Genomic DNA, 21,470 nt, shown 5'->3' on the forward strand with positions numbered 1-21,470 from the left:
TTCATTATTAGCCGGAAATATTTTTTATAGTGAAAAAAAGTTTTGATTTTTAGGGATTCGAATTAAAATGTGACGAAAAATATGCAGTTCAAGATTTTAGAAATACATTTTAAAAATGAAATATCCGGCAAAAAATCCGGCAAAATTTTTGAAGCCGGAGCCGGAGCCGGAACCGGATATTGAGGCCAAATATCCGGCCGGATCCGGATTCAGCCGGATATCCGGTCGGTTCCTAGTCCTAAGTTTTCCTAGTCCTATAGTGTTCCTAGTCCTATAGTGCACAGGTTGAGGTATAAATACAACCCAACTCAAAGTAAGCGACACGAAAATTCAATTTGCAATCTCTGATTCTGCAATGCGATCGTCTTTCTAATTTTAGCTGATCTATTACGTTATTATGTGACGGGTTACGTGCCGGATTATGTGACGGGTTATGTGCCGGGTTATGTGATAGGTTACGTGATAGGTTATGTGATAGGTTACGTGATAGGTTATGTGACAGGTTACGTGATATGTTATGTGACAGGTTACATGATAGGTTATGTGACAGGTTATGTGATAGGTTATGTGATAGGTTATGTGACAGGTTATGTGATAGGTTATGTGATAGGTTATGTGATAGGTTACGTGATAGGTTATGTGACAGGTTACGTGATAGGTTATGTGCCGGGTTATGTGATAGGTTATGTGATAGGTTACGTGATATGTTACGTGATAGGTTACGTGATAGGTTATGTGACAGGTTACGTGATAGGTTACGTGAAAGGTTACGTGATAGGTTATGTGACAGGTTATGTGATAGGTTACGTGATAGGTTACGTGATAGGTTACGTGATAGGTTATGTGACAGGTTACGTGATAGGTTATGTGATAGGTTACGTGACGGGTTACGTGCTGCAATGGTAAAGTAGTTTGTAGTAATATCAATTGTATCTGAAGAGTTATTATTTGCCTGCCTAAGCGCACTTATAAAGCGCAGGCTTGATACATTTTGGTTTAGAAAGCTGAAAAGTGTGTATTGATTAATGATTACCTTGTTAATCTCCACTAGATTTCGGTATTTAGCTGTCGTATACAATTGATTCTCACCGGAAGGTTTTATTTTTTACATTTAATTGATCAGAAGAACTTGAACATGGAACTTTAATTTATATTGGTTTTAACAGTTCTGAAGCAGGAGTTTATAAGGTCCGATAAGGTAGTGCTGAATGGGCACTCATGTGTCAATTGTTTCATACCGAATTCTTTTTCTTTCTTCTAATTTCGCAGTAACCATTTCCAATTTTTGAGGGGGGCTCATAAAATTTTCGGGAGGGCCCCTTGCCCCATTTACTCATGTAGGGGAGGCCCAGGGGGGTTGCGATCGAGTCGATACATAGTATTTCGGGATAAGGGTGGTAGTAAGTGAATTAGCTGAAGCTTACTGAATCTTTATTGCCGAGTACAGCTGCCTTCGGGTAGTTCTTTTTATTTTTAATCTATTACAATTTTAAATGAATGGGAAAAGCAAGCGACCGATTTCATTCTTGGTATCATTTTGCATTTGCAGACGGTCAATCAAATAAATATTCTTTCCTTTTGTTTGAGAAAGAGAGACACTGGTAGCGGTCCACTCTACTCATGATTATGGGTTTTGGTCAAGTATCACCTCTTTTTGATTATAATGTCAGGGTACTTTATAAAGTCAAAATATAAACTGATATCTTCATTAATAAGGGGGTAGTTTCAACGATTTCGAAATTTTTCCTTTGAAAACATTTCCTTGTGTTGAGGTAAGCATATCGGTCGATCACTGACTGAACATGTCACATTATACTCATTCAAATTGGCATTAAATTCATATACAATGGCATTGAACTGTCGTGGCAAAGCAGAATTTGTAATTGTTCGAAATCACGAATGGGCAAAATTCTCACCTTTCGCACGTGCAAACTTTGAGCGGACGTTGCGTGCACATCCAATATCTAATCACCTTTCAATTTTGCATATTTGTAATTTATGTATAGTTCAATAAGCATGCAAAGTTTCAAAGTATTTTAAGAAGAACTGTTATCACAACGGCACTCCAAAGTTCTAAAGTTGACAGAAAATGGTGAAAACAGTAATTTTCAGTGATTTTAGCAATTTTCTATCAATTTGGGCGTATCCCCACTTGTGCAACTTTTCGATTTTCAACTTCAAAACTAGCCTAATGCACCATTTATACCTATAGGAAGCAGAACTCAGCTCCACAACCCAAGGCATGGCCCAACACCAGAGAATACTAAATCGTAAAATTGACGTTTTTATAAAATAATTCTTCAAAAAAGCACTAACTTCAATGTTCAATGACGAATATCTCTAGGAAGGAGCAAGCTAGGCAAACTTTTCGGTAGATTTTCAGATTGCTTAAACAATTATCTAACTTCAACAAGGCCTAAAATTTTGAATAAAATAACTTCTTTATGCTGTAAAATTGACTTGAAATGTTGTTACTAATTTGTCAAAAATCAAGTTTTAAAATCGCTTAAATTGATGACACAGTGCATGGCTTAACAAAGGGCCCCGCCGACCCTGCTGTGCAGTGTGCGGGGGGGGGGGGGGGGGGGGGGGTGCCATCTTAGGGGGCGCCAAATCTTTGTTTAAATGTGGGATAATTTGGGAAAACTTAACTACTTTACAGTTTACACAGTATGTGATTTATTGGGTCAGGAATATCGAAGAGAACATTTAACTTCCTGTATGTTTTCTTAGAGTTAGATCACTGATCTATCGGGTCAGGAATTTCGAAGAAAATATGTATATTATAGGATAGGAATTAGGAATGTGTCGTTGATTATGCTCACAACTTTCCCGCACAGAAAAGCGTATCCCTCGTATGTAGTGAAAATCGGGTTTACAAATATTTATCCTCCTAAATTTGTTGATCGATCACCATAAAACTTTCGGAATATGTCTACGGACACTTAAATACAGGCTACAATTGACTGGCAAAGCGTCTATCACTGAATATATAATATATATGTACGTATATATGTATCACGACAATCTGTCGTAAAACAGGGGTACCAGAAAATCAATTTCCCGATACTCCTGAAACTTGAAACATTTTTTGCAGTCGATTTGGTCAACGTCTAGACGCCCTGCAAAATTTTGTAAAGCGAATCGTTACCTATGAAATAAAATGACCCATGATTCCCATAACACAGAAAATGAAATTTAATTTCAAACTGTGTAGCAAATTGTGAATTGTTATCATTTTCGTGTAGTTCTTAATCTTACACTGTTTGACAAGCTCGCTTTTCCCATTCCTTCTTATCAGTTCCTTCGTCATTTATCAATTACTTTGATAAATGGATAGCACATTTACTCCTTGTACATTATAATGCGCCGTGAATTCGCTGTAATTGTATTTATATATCAATATGTCCATTGTCTATATCCACAATCAATTTTATTGAGGGCTGAAATAATTGGAGTATTCAAGTAAAACTATATTCAAATGTTTAGAGTTATGGTTAGAGTTATGGTTTATATGGTTATGGTTATCTCCGATCCTTCGGGTTTGTGTTTATGGTTTGGATTGGGGTGAGGGTTTATACAAAACCGTTTTATTATCAACAGCTTCTTTATTTTGTTTTATTTTGACTTAAAATACTCAATCATTTTTTCAGGACAAACAATCAAAATCAAATGTCGTAACGCGATTTATTTAATTTAATTTTAAATTGTTGGCATTGAGTTTACTGTTTTATTAGAAATTTCTTTGAAAGAATCATCAGCAGTTGGAATTGCAGTACGTTTTTTTCATCAAGTAGATCAGACAGTTGGAATTTGTGTTACCTGGACAGTGGACAATTAGATTACCGCAGTCTGTAGGACGTTGACTATATATATCTGCAGACTGGTAACCTAATTTTACAGGTAATAAACACATACCTTTGCTGTGACTCAAGGCAAATCACAGATGACCTTTTGATTGTGGAATTCGATTAAAAGTTCCTTTGAGATCCTTGCACCTCTTAATATTGCTTCTGCGGAACAAGTATAGAGAGCAGTTGGAATTTGTGTTACCTGGACAATTAGATTACCTGTAGTCTGTAGGACTAGGAGTATATTAAAGTCACTATTATGACGGTACATGAAATGAAATGAAATGAAATGAGGTATTTATATCCCGCTCATATGATTAACCAACAGCACAAGGAAGGTGGTTAACCATGTCAGAGCGGCTGACTGTGAGTGATGTGAGCAAAAGTGTAAAAAGTGAACTAAAGTATAACTCAGCATAAGGCAAAGACAAAATTAAAACATCTTTTATTGTAAACCACACTAAACTAAATAGAAGCATAAACCATACAGTACATGTAGGTATAATAAAGGTTAGTACAGTGACATAATCAATCAAGAAAGAATCAGATCCAAGTAAGTAAGAGATCAAGGCATAAAATGGAGTGCGGTAAAAAATAAAAGCCAATGTGTCTTGCAAAGTGAAGACAATGGAAAGAAAAACATCAGAACTGATTATATAAATGATTCTTTAACATTCGCTTGAAAAAGTTGGTATCAGTGATACATCTCAACATCAGGGGAAGAGAGTTCCATGCAATCGGTGCATGGCTTGAGAAACGTCTGTCATCAACTTTGGATCTTTTATTCTTTGGTACCTTGAGCATGAGATGGTCATCAGGTCTCTTCGACCTGGTCATGGTCATGGTGTTTGAGAGTTCTTTATCCACTACATCCACATCCAGTAGTGCTTTGAGGTAATCAGGTGCAGTACCGTGAACTGATTTGTGGGTTAAAAGACAAACTTTAAAGAAGATTCGTTGGTCTATAGGGAGTATGTGGGCCTTCTTATAGAAGGGAACCAAGTCCGTGGTCCTCTCTTCTATGTTATAGATGAAACGAACTGCCCCATTAAGGGTTGATCTAAGTTTGTTCAATCTGGTCTTGGGTAGATTCATGTAAAGAGAATTACAGTAGTCTAATTTAGATATGACCAGTTGTTTCACCAGCATCAATTTAATGCCTTCATCAAGGTAACGTCCAATGGTTCTTAGATTCATCATTGTCCAGCTGCATTTCCTTTTGACATTATTGATCTGTCTTTCCATATTTAGAGTTTCATCAAATTTGACACCCAGACTCTTCCAGCTGTCTCCTTTACACTCCGTAGGCAGAATTTCAGTGCTTCCAAATTGCAGTCTGACACTGAGTTCACACTTTTTTAGAACATGGCTCTTTCCTAACACCAGTAGTTCTGTCTTTGTTTCGTTCAGTTTCATGTAGTTGTTCACCATCCATGCTTTTATCTCTGCAAGACATTTGTTTGTTCTTTCTTGGACATCAATGAACTGTACCACACGGTTTGGTTTAAATGAGATGTACAGTTGAGAATCATCTGCATAGAGCTGTATATCAAGACCATATTTGGCAGCAATTTTCTGGAGAGCTTTGATATAAAGGATGAAAAGAATAGGCCCCAAGAGTGATCCCTGGGGAACTCCAAACAGCAGCTCCAAGAAAGATGAAAGAGTATCATCAATCTTAACACAGAAGTGTCTTTTCTCAAGGTAGGACTTTATCCATTGCAGTGCACTTCCAGTAATTCCATAGTCCTTCATAAGCTTTTCCGAATAAGACTGTGTGGTCAATGGTATCAAATGCTGCACTTAAGTCGAGAAGTACAACTATAACAACATTCCCAGCTTCAATTTCTTTGTTTAGATCATCACACATTCTAACAAGTAATGTTTCACAGCTATGATTAGGGCGATATCCAGATTGGACTTTTGAGTAAAGGCTGTGGTTCGTTAGATGGACATTAAGCTGGTTTAGTACAATTCTCTCTAGGATCTTAGAGAAGGCAGAAAGGTTAGACACTGGTCGATAGTTACTGAGAATATCAACATCAGCATTTTCCTTCTTCAAAGTCGGTTTGATGACTGCTTTCTTCATATCTGAGGGAAAGACCCCAGTCTTCAAGGATGAGTTCAATACATGAAGTAAAAAAGGTGTTAGTTCATCGACACAGTTTTTTAAGAGAAATGCTGGGATCGGATCCAAGCAGCAGAACTTGTTGGACATCTTTGATACCAGGACATCTTTGATACTTTGCCTTTGTCTTTGTCTTTGTCTTTGTCTTTGTCTTTGTCTTTGTCTTTGTCTTTGTCTTTGTCTTTGTCTTTGTCTTTGTCTTTGTCTTTGTCTTTGTCTTTGTCTTTGTCTTTGTCTTTGTCTTTGTCTTTGTCTTTGTCTTTGTCTTTGTCTTTGTCTTTGTCTTTGTCTTTGTCTTTGTCTTTGTCTTTGTCTTTGTCTTTGTCTTTGTCTTTGTCTTTGTCTTTGTCTTTGTCTTTGTCTTTGTCTTTGTCTTTGTCTTTGTCTTTGTCTTTGTCTTTGTCTTTGTCTTTGTCTTTGTCTTTGTCTTTGTCTTTGTCTTTGTCTTTGTCTTTGTCCTTGTCCTTGTCCTTGTCTTGTCCTTGTCCTTGTCCTTGTCCTTGTCCTTGTCCTTGTCCTTGTCCTTGTCCTTGTCCTTGTCCTTGTCCTTGTCTTTGTCTTTGTCTTTGTCTTTGTCTTTGTCTTTGTCTTTGTCTTTGTCTTTGTCTTTGTCTTTGTCTTTGTCTTTGTCTTTGTCTTTGTCTTTGTCTTTGTCTTTGTCTTTGTCTTTGTCTTTGTCTTTGTCTTTGTCTTTGTCTTTGTCTTTGTCTTTGTCTTTGTCTTTGTCTTTGTCTTTGTCTTTGTCCTTGTCCTTGTCCTTGTCCTTGTCCTTGTCCTTGTCCTTGTCCTTGTCCTTGTCCTTGTCCTTGTCCTTGTCCTTGTCCTTGTCCTTGTCCTTGTCCTTGTCCTTGTCCTTGTCCTTGTCCTTGTTCTTGTCCTTGTCCTTGTCCTTGTCCTTGTCCTTGTCCTTGTCCTTGTCCTTGTCCTTGTCTTTGTCTTTGTCTTTGTCTTTGTCTTTGTCTTTGTCTTTGTCTTTGTCTTTGTCTTTGTCTTTGTCTTTGTCTTTGTCTTTGTCTTTGTCTTTGTCTTTGTCTTTGTCTTTGTCTTTGTCTTTGTCTTTGTCTTTGTCTTTGTCTTTGTCTTTGTCTTTGTCTTTGTCTTTGTCTTTGTCTTTGTCTTTGTCTTTGTCTTTGTCTTTGTCTTTGTCTTTGTCTTTGTCTTTGTCTTTGTCTTTGTCTTTGTCTTTGTCTTTGTCTTTGTCTTTGTCTTTGTCTTTTCCTTCCTTCTCAATGGCTTGGCTGATGGTTGCAACCTTTTCAGCGAAGAAATCTTTGAAATCTTCTGACAGTTTCACAGGATCCTTGTAGTTTGGAAGGTTTTGGGTGTCATTTCCTAAAAGCCTGTTGACTTTTTTGTACAACGCTTTAGTATCCCCTGAAGAGGACCTAAGAGAGGTTTTGTGGTGAGCGCATCTTTTGACAAACTCTAGTCGGGAAAACTCATCTCTTAGCTTAACATAATCCGATCTCAGGTACTCAGATCTTGCACTGTCTATATCATCAACTTTATCTTTTCTCCACGCACGTTCAGCAGTTCTTCTCTTTCGCCTGAGAATACGAAGTTCCAGGTCTAACCAAGGCATTGGCTTCTTAGTAATCTTCTTTTTTATGTAAGGACAGTGTTTATCCATTAACTGAGTGAGCACGGTGTTGTAAAGGACAACAGCATCATTCGGAGACATGTCTTTAGGGAAGTTTGTCAGTTTTGAAATTAAAATATCTTCTTTAAACTGTTCTGTATCAATTAAATTAAAGTTTCTGTAGTTCATGAATTTTGCGTCTTCTTTGGTCTTTGTCTTGATGTCTGCATCGAAGAAGACAAGGAAGTGGTCAGATTTGGTTCTAGAGGGACAGATTTCGAATGAAGTCAGTTTTTCCTTGAAGGATCGGTTAGTCACTACAAGATCTAGGGTTCCACCTTGGTCATGGGTTGGTTCAAGGGGAACATGTTGGTATAGATCATACTCCTCCAGGAGTTGGTAGAGCTTCTTTGGGTAGTGTTCTTCAGGCTTTTCCATGTGAAAGTTGAAATCTCCAGCAATGATGGGGAAGCCAGGTTTGACTGTGAGGTCTTTAAGGTAGTCTTCGAATTCTTCTAAAAAGGCACACTCCGTGTACCGAGCCTTCTTGGTATAAGGAGGCCGATACAAGTTCACAAGTCTCACAATATCTTGTTGAGATTGTAGCAGTGATTCCATCACTTGGAAGGATTTGTACTTCATGACCTTACTATTACACTTTAACCGGAGCACATCACGAAATAGCATAGCTATACCTCCTCCTCCTCTGTGTTTTCTTGGATCCGAGAGTATATTCCAACCAAGGTCTTTGATCTCCTTTATCTTAGCTGTGTTTCCATCACGAAAGAAGGTTTCTTGTACAAAACAGATGTCACAATCAACTTCTTGAAGATGCTCTAACACTCCGACTGTTTTGTTCACTAGGGATCTAACATTGAACGTTCCAATCCTTAAACTCTTCCTAGGCGTAGTTTGGTCTCCTTTGTCTTCTGTATGTACCAGTTTTTTGCATTCTCACATCCTGCTGTCCTATTCATTATTCCAGTCCGTTCTCTTACATACGAGGGACATAGGTTATCAGAGGCTTTATGGGTCTTTGCTGAGTTCTTCTCCGAGTGTTTACTACTTTTGGCGCAATTAGAGCACTTTATCTTTTTTACATTATTTTCACTCTTGTTATTACAATCTTTCGACTTGTGGCTTCCTGCACAGAAGAAACATATTGGGTCTTTATCTTTGGCTTTACAGTACATGGAATTGGCCATGTGACCAAATTCCTGGCAGTGATAACATTGAATGACATGAATTCGGTCTGTGACATGGTGTTCCCTGAGGTCAATGTGTATATAGTCTCTGTTTTGTCTGATTAACTCACGCATTGCTGCCTAGTGACACGGATGACAGCCGATTTCTCAATCTCATCGAAGAAAACCACTTTTACTGCATCGTCTTTTCCAGAAGAGAACTTCAGTATTTCATTCTTTTCCAAAAGTTTCTCTAGCAATGTCTCCTTGTTTGTGATGTCAGAGGGAATATTCCGAATAGACAATTTGGGGTCCAACTTCTTTCCTGGTTCGGATTTTGATGATACTTTGTATTTATCTTGAGATTTAAATACTGTCTCAGCTTTCTGAAGTTGATCCCTGGTCACAAACTTGAAAGTTGCAGTATTTCCGGACACTGTATAGTTCTTCACTGGGTTCACTTTAAGGGAACCTTTCATTTCCTTTTCATCCTCCTTTGTAATGGGTTCTTCAGAACTCCCAGTCTTTTTCTCCACTGTGAGAATGTGTTTTTCTGCGAGCTTCGTTTCTTCTTGAGTCTTCTTTTCTTTGGGTAGTGTTGCCACCACTGAAGTCAATAAATCGGGTAGTATTGTAGGGAGTACTTCTGCTAGTACCTCTTTGAGCTGTGTCTTTATAATTTCTTTGAAATCTGGTGATTCCTGTTTGGTAGAAGTTGTGGCTTGTTTTGCTCCTAGAACAGTTTTTGTTAGTCGAAGAGCATTTTTGGAGAAAGTGTAAATATCCTGGATAACGACAAGCATGTCTGGTTTGGTAAATGTACCTAAAAGGTCCCCACTAGCTGCGGATTCAATAGTTATCTTAATCTTATTATCTTTATCATCTTTCTTACCTTTAAACTTCAGTGTATTGCAGTTTATCTTTTCCAATTGTTCCTCCATCTTTTTCAGGTCCAACTCCATCTTTTCCATGTTAAACACCCTGCTACAAAGATCAAGGACCGAAAGACAAAATGACAAATTGTCAGTTCTTAAAAAAACTAAACAACTGCTTTGTAATAATTCGATACCTCAAATTATTTGTTATATAGTAGTGTTGAAAGTATTAAAATATAATTTTTTAATTCATTTTTCTTTGACGTTTTTTATTTCAGCAAATGATTTTTAAATCCATTTTTTATTCAGTAAGTAAGAAAAGCAGTCGTTAAGCATTAAAAATGTTAAAATATGTGTACATGATCAGTGTTTAATATCACATATTATCATCTTCATCAAATGGGTTTTCGTGCATAGAATAGTCCATGCTTAAAGCATCAGTGGTTTCTAGCTTTATGGAAACCTTTTTTTATCAAACTAGCCCGGTCCTGTATTTCAGTGTTAACTTTTACAATCCATTCGACGTAAAGTGGCTTTATCTTAGACAACTTTAGGTTAACCTTAACATCACGTGGAGCTTTCCTAGCACTGTTTCATTACATCCCCTGAGTAATATGAACTATAACAACGTCGGACAATGTCCTTGGCAACACGATTTACCGTAATATCTAGAGGCTGGAACAAGTTTGTCATGTTGGCGGGGACTATAGCTCATGAACTATGTTGTTGAGTGCCATAATTTCGTAAACTTTTTCCGCCAAGTGACCGGCCTTGAAAACATCATATACTAGTAGAGTTTTCTGTGTCTCCGGCACCTAGGAGAACCTTTCCGTCGTTAATTTACTGTCTCTAGGCTTGTTGTGCAGATGAATCGTCGTATAGCAAAGCAAGTACACTGTCTCTATAGGCTTGTTGACTTCTTGCACCTCTTAATAATTAATATTGTTAAATATTAAATATATTATATTATTAAATTGCTTCTGCGGGACACTCGATCCTTTTCATTACTCCTTCCGCGGAACAAGTAGAGAGTAGTTGGAATTTGTGTTACCTGGACAAATAGATTACCAGTCTGTAGGACTAGCTAGGAGTATATTAAAGTCACTATTGTGACGGTACATTAGAACTAGACAAATACAAAGTGTGTAGGGCCTGAAGTCTGAACAGAACCCCTCAGTTTCAGTTCCTTGTTTAACTTTATCACTGCCGTACAGCAAGGACATTCACCGGGTTCTCCATAGGAGTATATATATATACATATCACCGGAGACTCGCGGGCGGAACAAAATATTGCACGCGCACGCGCGTGCAATATTTCATATGTCCCCGAGGGCGCTAGCCCGAGGAGGACATATTTTCGTACAGCACGGAGGGCCCATCGGGCCCGAGTGCTATACGATTTTTCCGCCCGCGGGTCGAGGTGATGTGGATTATATCCACCAGCGGGCGTATTACAGTTAATATATCCACCAGCGTGCGCTTTTTCGCATAGCGGGCTCTCACCAGCCCGCTGTAAAAGGGCCCGATATCTTTACAGCCCGCTCATGATATAGCCCGTTAACAAGTGACATTTAATTTGACCAGTAGCAATATAGCCCGGAGTTCTCTAAAATATTTTCAGTTTCTGTATCGTCTCCTTGTGAAATTCCTTATTACACTGACTATATATACATTTTATTTTTGTGTCCGGTAGGGTCATGCAGCTCGTGAGCAGATGACATGATACTTTGATTTATATCAAAGTTATTATAACACACTACATAATACACATCAGCACTATAATCGGTCACCCTATATTATTGATATTCATCGTCACTGACATTACATTCATTATTCCCACGGCCCAGGAATGCAGTGCATCTCCAGCCCCTATATACGACACACCCCTTTATTAGGGGGTGCACGATAAAAATAAACTTGCTCGGATTTTAAAAATTTTTGTACCACTGTTTTCTAGAGACTGTGAGAATTTTCACAATACCAAATTTGTCATACCTTTTTGGAAAGATCAGTGAGTTTCTCCTAGGTGCCATATTTGATGGTGCGCGGCTTTTGGAGCAAAAGTAGCTGTAAAAGTCGTGTAATTTGACCAAATTCGTCCAAATTTGACCATTTTTGTCGTATTATTCGGATTTATTTTCAGTTCCTTAAATGAGATCATTCTGAAAATTGGCGACGACCTTCCAATAGGGCTTTCACAACTGTCCGAAAAATTTGGTGGATATCGGAGTTGATATAGTGATCAAAATGGGGCAAAATACGCTGCTTTTAGCTGTAACATAATGTTTGATGGTTGGATATGCTTTAAATTTTTCGGACACTTTTCTTGTAAGTCTATGAGTAAGCTTACCAATTTTTGTTGCAATTGGAGGTCGGGAAGGATACTCAATATCTATTTGTTTGAAGAAAATTGTGCTGGCCGAAATTAGCGTTAAAAAACCATCCTACAGTCGGCACGCGCGGCTCACTGTCGATGGCGCACTACCTACCTTTATGATTGGCTTACATTGAACAAGTGACGTGTTACCATGGTTACAACAATTAGTGGTGACCTTTTCTAGAGTTGACTTTTATACAAGCTCCATTGTTTATTTATAAAATTATATATTAACTGTAATACGCCCGCTGGTGGATATAATCCACATCACCTCGACCTGCGGGCGGAAAAATCGTATAGCACTCGGGCCCGATGGGCCCTCCGTGCTATACGAAAATATGTCCTCCTCGGGCTAGCGCCCTCGGGGACATATGAAATATTGCACGCGCGTGCGCGTGCAATATTTTGTTCCGCCCGCGAGTCTCCGGTGATATGTATATATATAATTTTATAAATAAACAATGGAGCTTGTATAAAAGTCAACTCTAGAAAAGGTCGCCACTAATTGTTGTAAATGTAACCATGGTAACACGTCACGTGTTCAATGTAAGCCAATCATAAAGGGCTGTGTCGTATATAGGGGCTGGAGATGCACTGCATTCCTGGGCCGTGGGAATAATGAATGTAATGTCAGTGACGATGAATATCAATAATATAGGGGGATTATAGTGCTGATGTGTATTATGTAGTGTGTTATAATAACGTTGATATAAATCAAAGTATCATGTCATCTGCTCACGAGCTGCATGAGCAGCCCTACCGGACACAATAATAAAATGTATATATAGTCAGTGTAATAAGGAATTTCACATGGAGACGATACAGAAACTGAAAATATTTTAGAGAACTCCGGGCTATATTGCTACTGGTCAAATTAAATGTCACTTGTTAGCGGGCTATATCATGAGCGGGCTGTAGAGATATCGGGCCCTTTGACAGCGGGCTGGTGAGAGCCCGCTATGCGAAAAAGCGCACGCTGGTGGATATAAGTATATATAGGACTATATACTTATATGAGATAAACTGATTTAGTCCTACTCCTTCTTAATTTTATTTTGCTTTGACTGGGATTAGCCAGTACGTTATTATCAGACCCTTCTGTACGTTAGAAAATGATATCAAGGGGATTAGCTTACACGGCACCTCGCCAATCAAGTTGTTGCAGAAACCTTTCCGGTGCCACGCACAATCTAAATCTAATTGCAGCGCGGTGCCAGTCTTTAGTCAATTACCACCAGAAATAAAATCATGCTTTGCAGTTTGAGTTAAAGGATAACGCGTTGCAAGGAACGTAGCCATTTATAAAACTGGCTACGTTACAGGGTACGATAGATTTTTAGTAATTTAGCATGGCTCCTGTCTTGCGGGCCATATTTCCATGTTTCAAGTAATGCTTTAAAGTCTTTCTGTTTATAAATTTGACCAAAATTTGACACTGGTAGGGTGGACCGCTGCCAGTGTCTCTCATTTGCAAGGAAACGATATTAATTTGAATAACCGTCCACAAATGCAAAATGATACCGAGAATGAAATCGGTCGCTCGCTTTTCCCATTTATTCACGACTTACGAATTGTAATAAGTTTTAATTAATTATATCAATCAAATGCTGAAAAAGTCTTTTTGGGTTGCTTTCGCGTCGATACCTAGTATTTCGGGATAAGATTGGTAGTTAATCGTAATGTCCAATTAGCTGATGTTTATTGAATCTTAATTGCCGAGTACAGCTACCCCTATTACAATTGACAACACTTGGGGGTCCAAATTTCGGGACCTAAAGTTGTTATTCCGTGGCCGAGTTCTTATTTCTGTATACTGATAATAAGGCCATAAAAGCATTTGACCCAGTTTCAATCGTATATCTCTCACGGTTTGGAAATTCGTGTTAAAGTTGATGCCGTGTTGTCATTATAAATAAAATTGCAACATATATACCTAGTATATCTTCTCGCTTTATATATAGTTATACAGTAAGATAATCAGTAGTAACTTAGTAAAGTCGTAAGATTATAAAATGAATTTTAAAAGACAAATTAGATTTTAATCAATAAGCTCATGCTAATCACAAAATTGATGGAGGTATTAAGTCGTATTCATAATGATAAAAAGTTGGAAAATTTTGGTATTTCGATATTTTGAATACCAAAATTTTAAAATTAATATTCACTATCTTTTGCTTAGCAATTATTGAATAGTTGCTAATTTTGAAATGTCTTCGACTGTAAAAGGTAGGTAAAGGTCACAGAAAGATCCAGTTATAACTAGGATGTTTGTTGTTGTTGTTGTTTTGATGTTATCTCTGTGACTCTGTGACAATTTTCCTGTTAAATTATCATTGAATTGGATAATTAGCTAATTATAGTGACTAATAAATTGAAAAAACAATTTGTTGATATAGAATTAGATAATGATTGAAATTACGTGAAAGTGTCCGATGGTGTGTGTACTAGTACTACCACTACTATAATACAGTAACACCCCGAATAACTGCGGAGTTTGGGGGAAGGAAACATCCGCGGTAAATTGGGGTTCGCAGTAAATCTGGGTTTTGTTTGTTTACATTAAACATGATAAGCCTTGTTTGGGGGAAAGGAGATGGCCGCGGTATATCGGGGTTTGTGGTGAATCGGGGCGCAGTAAATCGGGGTTTTATACTGTATATAAGTTTATTTGGTACAAAGTCCCTAAAGGTACCTAAAAGTGCGTGAATTTAGATCGTTTCGTGCGTTGTGTTTTAAACAGAGTTGAAAAATACGTGAGATAATTTTTTAAATACGCCGTATTTTGCGTATTTTTGCTTAGAAATAAAATACTTCAAAAATACGTTAAAATACGTTTTTCTTGAAATTTCATTCAAAGACTAAAGTTATGTCATTCGTTTGCATTTTTTTCAGACACATTTCTATTTAACTTCAACGCTTTAATGCTTTGGTATAGCACGTGCCCAGTACTCTGAAGTCATATGCGAGGTGAAAAACGACAGAGCTACGCGAGTTTTGATAAAATCGTAAATTTATATAAAGCAATAGTACTTATTTCTTTATTGGAGCTAACAATGGTACAATAACACTTATTACGTATTTTGTTCAACGAAAATAAAATACGCCGTATTTAACGTATTTTTGATATTTTATAAAATTCGTAAAATACGTATTTTTCAACTCTGGTTTTAAAAAGCGCGAAGTGCGCACGAACCAACTATGTGCTATGGCTATTACATAGCCATGTATTAGTATTTCTATTAGTTTGCCCGACGCGATCGATAACACGTAAGGGTTTTTACCTGATATTCAAAAAATTTGTAAATATTTTAATTGCAGTACAACTAAATCATTTTAATTGCAAATTTAAACCACATTTATTTTATAGGAGAAAAGAAGAAGCGAGATGGTCTATTTATTAGCAGTAATGCTAATAGTTTCTTTATCACTTAACAAAGCTGAAGCAAACTCATGGGAAGAAATGGAAGAAAAAGTATCCGGCACTCAGTTCTCGCCTGAGTTAGATGTTAAGGATATAGCATCTATACAGATTAAGACCGATTCTCCAATTATGACTGACAAGGAGCTCGCGATCACATTCTTTGACGATTCGGACAGTCTGAGTATGTGGATTGTTTTTAGTGAATCTGTTAGGTATTTTATAGAGCAGTGCACGTCAGGTTATGAGGAATTTCCCGATCATCTACCAAGTGATGATGAAAAAGTGTGGACCATTGCCTTTAGAGATAACAGGATAACAGTGCATGTTAATGATGTCGAAGTTATGGACTTCCAGATGTCAGCTGATACGTGTGATACGTTTAAAGATTTGACTGAAGTCACAAGGATACAGCTACAGAGTGGCTATACAGCTATCGACGGTTACAGGTTGACGCCGCAAGAGGATGAAACTGGTAACGAGGAGGGGGGAGACACTGATAACGAGGAGGGGGGAGATATGGGGCATTACTCTCACGCCTTTAACTGCAAAGCCAGCGGAATTGTTCTCGCTAGTTTCCTGTGTGTGCTGAACTTGATTATCTAGAGTTGCTGCGAAAGTGAAACAGTGTTAATGTTTGTAGACTATTTATGTTTTTAGACTTTAGAGTACAGCTGTTTGTAGAGTACGAAACACCTCTGTTACGTGATTGTTTCACGATTTTTGTAACGTTATCAATATTATATTTCGTATTACTTTCATTTTTAGGTAGCATGAATAGTTTCTAGTAGTAAAGTTTATTTATTTAGAAAAAAGTTTAAGAAATGCTTAAAAAAAGATGAAAAAAAGACTTTAAAGGTTTGGGTTATAATATAATATTGTTAGTTGTGATGAGTACAAATTTTGATAATTGAGCAATTTTATCGGCTCCTCAAAAAAAGATGAAAATAAAAAGACTTTAAAAGTTTGGGTTATAATATAATATCGTTAGTTGTGATGAGTAGAATTTTGAATTTTGATAATTGAGCAATTTTATCGGCTCCTCAAATATTGGCAATCTTTATTAGTTTATTGTATCACCCACGACGGCAACCCATATAACAATTGACAATGGATCGTTTAAATATTACAATTACATGCCCAGGAAACTTTTATACTGGCTGGGGCCTATCTCCAAAAGTAAAATAAATGTTCGCCACGTAAAAATAACTTTTCCTCCCTAGGAGGAAAACTTGAGACAATGTAGAGGGTGGGCCAAAGGTCATTGGGCAAACGTTGGCCTTAATAGCTCAGTCATTGAGTGCCCAATTGAAATAATTCTTTCTAGTATGACTTACTACCACCACCATGGTACGGTAGTGTCAAATCCAAAAATATTCGAGTTCATTTTATTTCAAATGAAGGTTCATTTTCGCATTTATTTGATAGTTTGGATAGTCGGATCGAGCCAAATTTTATTGGATTGTGTTTGTCCATTCGAATTACGAGTTTATTCATTATGTGTGATCAGGTGATTGGTTTACACTTTACTTAATCACGTGATAAGGTGACCCCGTTAACCACCCCGTTAAACATTATGGGAATCGTTAAGGCTGCCCAATTACGGTGTCACATAATCACCCAATAAATTTTGCTAACGAGATATACACAAACTTTTTGATAATTTGTTCTTCTGATCAAATGCAACATGTGATAATCTACCGTCTCTGAAAAAATTTGGCTTCCAGCATGTTCTGAGAGAACAATATAGGTGTTTTAATATTGAATGGGCGTGGTCTAAAATACTCGAATTTTCAAATCTTGACGACAAATTCCTCGAACTAGAAGGTACATGCAGTATGTTATCTGCAAAGCAACAGCTCTCAAATATAAAACACGGCGGAGCTATTAAGGCCAACGTATGCCCAATGACTTTTGGCCGCACCCTGTAGATTTTGAGTTATCGCAAAAAGGCTCATTTTGGGTCAAATGAAAGTCCGCAACTTCATAATTTTGCAAATTCATGTCCTCTGATTGGCAAAATTGAGCTCGCTGGGAAGACACGCGGTCACTTTTATAATTTATATTAGTAACACTGAACATGCCCAGCCATTATAAGTAAGGTTTTCTGGGTGCAGGTTCTGAGCTTGCGATCAATACTTTTTATCATTTATACTGCACGATTTAAGACTTTTAAAAGTATAGCTGAAAGTTGACCAAGGGGCCATCTACTTGGACCCTCCCAATGTCCTGGTGTGACCGAGTTTTCAAAACCACCCCCTCCTCCGGACGTCCGGGAATTGTTGCCAGGCTTTCTCATTCCTTTATTCTTGTCATTTTTTCCCGATCCATGACTCAAAGTGCCGAAGGCACAAAAGAGTCAAGGACAAGGGTTAGCGAACGATCAGGTTTTTTTTTTGTATATGGTAGCTTTGCGACCGTGCGAGCGTGCCTGCGAACGTACGTACGTACAATGTACATGAATTTATTTTTCCTGGTATTACCATTCACCAATTAGTGTTAAATTCATGCCATATTAAAACCAACGGGGTGTTATGATTATGTAACTTGCGGTTTCATTGAACAAGTGGCTTTGAAACAATTTGCACTGCAATAGCCCCTAAGCTTATTTAACAATATTCCTCATGAAGGCCAAGGTTAGCTTGCTCAATGGACACTTTTAACAAATTTTTCAGGCCTCAGGGTAACTTCATGATTACTGTAACTGAAATTCCATGTTCTGCAAAATATTGATTGATGTGCCTAAAATCCATGCCCCAAAATTACCATCACATATTAGTCTCAATATTCGATAATCGTATAGCTATAAGTACAGCAGCGCCATCAATAACACCAATTTTATAATTTTTTGAGCACCACCATGAAACTTGAAGATTTTGTTAAACCAGATCGTTTAAATTCATTTTGTCGTCCAACTCTGCTACATCATGTTTTGTCACATTTACTTTTTCTCGTCGAAGAAGCCAATATAGGTAGGAAGAAAAAACTTTCGATTTTTGAGTTCTACCGTCCTGTTGCTATTGACCTGCTTGCTTTGTACGATGTCACAGAAAAGTCCGAAATTCGTAGAATTGCACCTGGTATTGCTAAGTAAGTACCATATTTTTATGTTCTCATATTTGGCGTCAATATACTATTCGTTGATATTTAAGTGCTTTTTCCGATCTGTTTTTATTCATTCCGTTTCTATTTATTTATGCAGTTTGTATTTAGCGTTCATATCCGGTGTGGATAATTGCCAATCGTGATTCGTGTGACTGATATTCATAGTCCATTCTAGTTAATATAATGCTATTTATAATTATATTTCTTATAAAATTGGTTACGCTATTTGTAATTTGAAAACTATTGCAGGAAAATAAGAACCATTGATACAAAACTCCGAGATCTCTCAGCTAAGGCGGCACAGTCCAGGATGGACAAGTTCACTAACAGTCTAAATGAACCTTTTGATGTCCTACCCAAAAAGAAACTTGAAGTTGAAGCCCCTGTGCAAGTTAATCTCATCACTCCTGCTCTCAGCGATGTTACTACATCAGATTTATTGCCCGTAAGCACTTTTCAATACGAATACATAATTACTATTAGTTGTTAAAATAGCCTAACTGAGATAATATTGATATAATATCATTGACCGTCAAATGATCAATTTAATCTCTGCGCCGACATTGTGATAATTGATAAAGGGAGCTGTTGTAATGAACAATTTTTAGAACACAACCTAACTTTTATTTTCACATAAAAGTATATTTAAATGCCCTGGCCGTCTTTAATAAAATCACGGACAACAATACAATTACTTGTTAACGACAGGTTGTTTATCTAAGCGATGACTCAGCAAGTCAACATAGCTACATTGACCCAAGAGATGAAAAGGATGCTGATTTTCATCCAGCCTCGTCGAGTTCCTCTACTAGTACTTCGGAAACACCGAAAATCACGGTTTCCACTTACCTGAACTGCAGTCTGGATGGTATGGCAGCTGAGTTAGAAAGAAATTCTGCCGGCTTGGAGTCGACGGCACGCACGTTAACATCATTTTGCAGGGAACTATACAAAGGGGGTCATCTACAGCAGCCATTTGTTGTTCCCCGGTCAAAACTTCAAAGCACATGTAAAAGAGATGGAAAGAAGAGGCTTGAAGCACTGTCAACTCGTTCTCCGTTAGGTTTGTACATATAATGTCTTAACGTTAATCAGCTTAGTTTTTGTCTTTGACTTTTGGACATATTTATTACAAAAAAAAACTTTTAACTTTACTATTAGAATGAGTATGCTATAAATTAAAACTTGTTATTTTGCAGCAATATTCTTTGACGGAAAGGAGGATAAGAATATAAGGATGAGCCAAAAAGATGAAAAAGGTCACATACGACATAGTGTGGGGAAACGGAGCCACTACTCTGTGGTAGAACAGCCTGGTGCGATCCCTCTTGGGATGTTTGTTCCAGAACAATCGACTGGTAAGCATTACTATTATTTAGATTAAACTTCGATTGAAAGTACGTTTAAAATTGTTCTTCTCCAGATTAGTGGTCTAATGAACGGTTTAATGTTACAATTATATGTCTCGTTCCTGCATTTTAACGTTGCATCAGATTTCCGGAAAGGCTCTGCAGTTACACTGTAACATTTATGCGGATTCTTTGTTGATTACTTAATGTTTATATAGGTAGAGGCATTGCTGTTGGATTGTATGACTACTTCCTAAGTCGTGGCATAACCACGGACAATACATTGTGTATCTAGGTGGAGACAACACTAGTGTTAATTCTGGCTACTTGGTAAGCAAATAACTCATTTTTCATTTACGATTAGAAACTTTTTATGTTATAGCTGAGCATTGGACACTATCAAACAGCGACACAACCATTTCGTTCTCATAAAAATGTTGAAATAAATCATTTTCAGGGAGGTGCTTTTCGAGAGTTTGATCAGGTTCTGCTACATCGAGCACTCCAAAGAGCCCTGTGCCTCTTACACCAAGTGGAACTCCCCCTAAGGAAATTGTACTTTCACTATGGAGGATCGACCAAGGGTGTGTTATTTACTTTAAAATTGAAGCTCTGTAGTCTTTTAGAATAACAGTTCAAAATTTCCACAATATTAAACATTCCTTACTGTAACAATTGCAAGGATTTCCTTGATAACTAAACGAATAAATTATAATTGTGATTAATATCATCATCGTTAATTCTTACTTTCTAATACTTACACTTAAAGTAAAGTATCTATATTATGTATCATTACAGCACCTGGTGACTTTGACGGACCTATGGGGCCTTTCATTATGTCCAACGAACTTTGGCTGAAACCAGTTAGAGTTTTCAAAACGATCGGTAAAGATTTTCCTCGACTGCCCCAAGAGGTGATATATAATTTAGATTGTTATAACTAATGAATAATCTTATTTTTGGATAGTTAGTACGTTTCTAATTTGCTGATAAGATAGTGCTGAACCGTTTTCCAGTTCCATGTTTGTCAATCATTGCGATAATTCTCGACGAAATCATAGAGCTCTTCCCAAGCAATATTAAATTAATTGCCATCTTTTTTTCAGACATTGAGTAAGATGTCGAATGATGGCAAGTTGATGTATAAGTATTGCATCACTGTCGAGACTGGTTTACACGACGACTTCGTGTACAATTGCATCGGAAACTGCTCTACTGCTCGGTGGATTACGTTTGGAGCCAGAATCCTCCGATTTTACATATCGGGGGATCTTTCCTACAACACCCATATTTCTGAGTGTTTAGAGAGGATGGTGAACTTTATTGTAAATGTATATTACAAGGTACAAATCAGAATATAGTGCTGGCACTTGTGAATTGCTTGCTAATTTTTATTGAAATAAATGATTTTAGAATATTGATTGAAAATGTACAGCATATGTTTTCTTTGTACCAAAGCTGCTCAGAGTTTCTATTAAATCGGACTTAAATAATTACTACTAGCATTTGATGGTTCTAATACAATAGGTGTTTGCCAACATTAAGATGAGGAGCAGCTTAACAGACGCCCCAGCCCATCTTTTCGATCAGATACGACTCACATG

General features: G+C 37.4%; 1 protein-coding gene across 3 annotated transcripts in view; it reads right to left on the minus strand.

Annotated features, from left to right (window-relative positions):
• The window catches only part of LOC134824060 (glutamine synthetase-like), a 37,545-nt gene extending 27,698 nt beyond the window's left edge, over positions 1-9,847 (minus strand). For 2 of the 3 annotated variants that reach the window (XM_063835750.1, XM_063835752.1), the window contains exon 1: positions 9,812-9,834. The gene's annotated coding sequence lies outside the window, so the exon portion shown is untranslated. Of the gene's footprint in view, positions 1-9,811 lie in introns of all 3 variants that reach the window. The other variant, XM_063835751.1, reaches the window with a different exon arrangement.
• Positions 9,848-21,470: the final 11,623 nt, after the last annotated feature.

The sequence above is a fragment of the Bolinopsis microptera genome, chromosome 12 (genome assembly GCF_026151205.1).
Source record: "Bolinopsis microptera isolate Bmic1 chromosome 12, MBARI_Bmic_1.0, whole genome shotgun sequence".
In the NCBI taxonomy this organism is placed as follows: Eukaryota; Metazoa; Ctenophora; class Tentaculata; order Lobata; family Bolinopsidae; genus Bolinopsis; species Bolinopsis microptera.